Source organism: Apodemus sylvaticus, chromosome 15, assembly GCF_947179515.1.
Source record: "Apodemus sylvaticus chromosome 15, mApoSyl1.1, whole genome shotgun sequence".
NCBI classification, from domain to species: domain Eukaryota; kingdom Metazoa; phylum Chordata; class Mammalia; order Rodentia; family Muridae; genus Apodemus; species Apodemus sylvaticus.
In genome coordinates, this window is record NC_067486.1 from 63,794,889 (window position 1) to 63,795,246 (window position 358).

The window sequence follows — 358 nt, forward strand, 5'->3', positions numbered from 1 at the left end:
TGGAACAATAATTGCAGTATAATAAAGATAGCAGTAAAATGTATGAAAAGCAAGGTATATATATGCATATATATAGTGTATATACATTAACATGACACTTAAGTGCCCAATAATGGCAGATATTATTAACCTGAAATCAGCCTTCTGTGTTTAAACTGTTGTATTCTTTTCTCCCCCATATCATTAGAAATCAGATTCAGGACCTGCAGGGCATAATGATCTACCACTGAACTGTATGCCTAGCCAAGATGCTGCATTCTTGAGTACTATCTAGTACTCATTTGCAGAGTTAATTTTCTTAAACAGATAACCCTAATCAATTCTCTAGCACTGTTTCTTCTCATCTCGTGACTTGTGA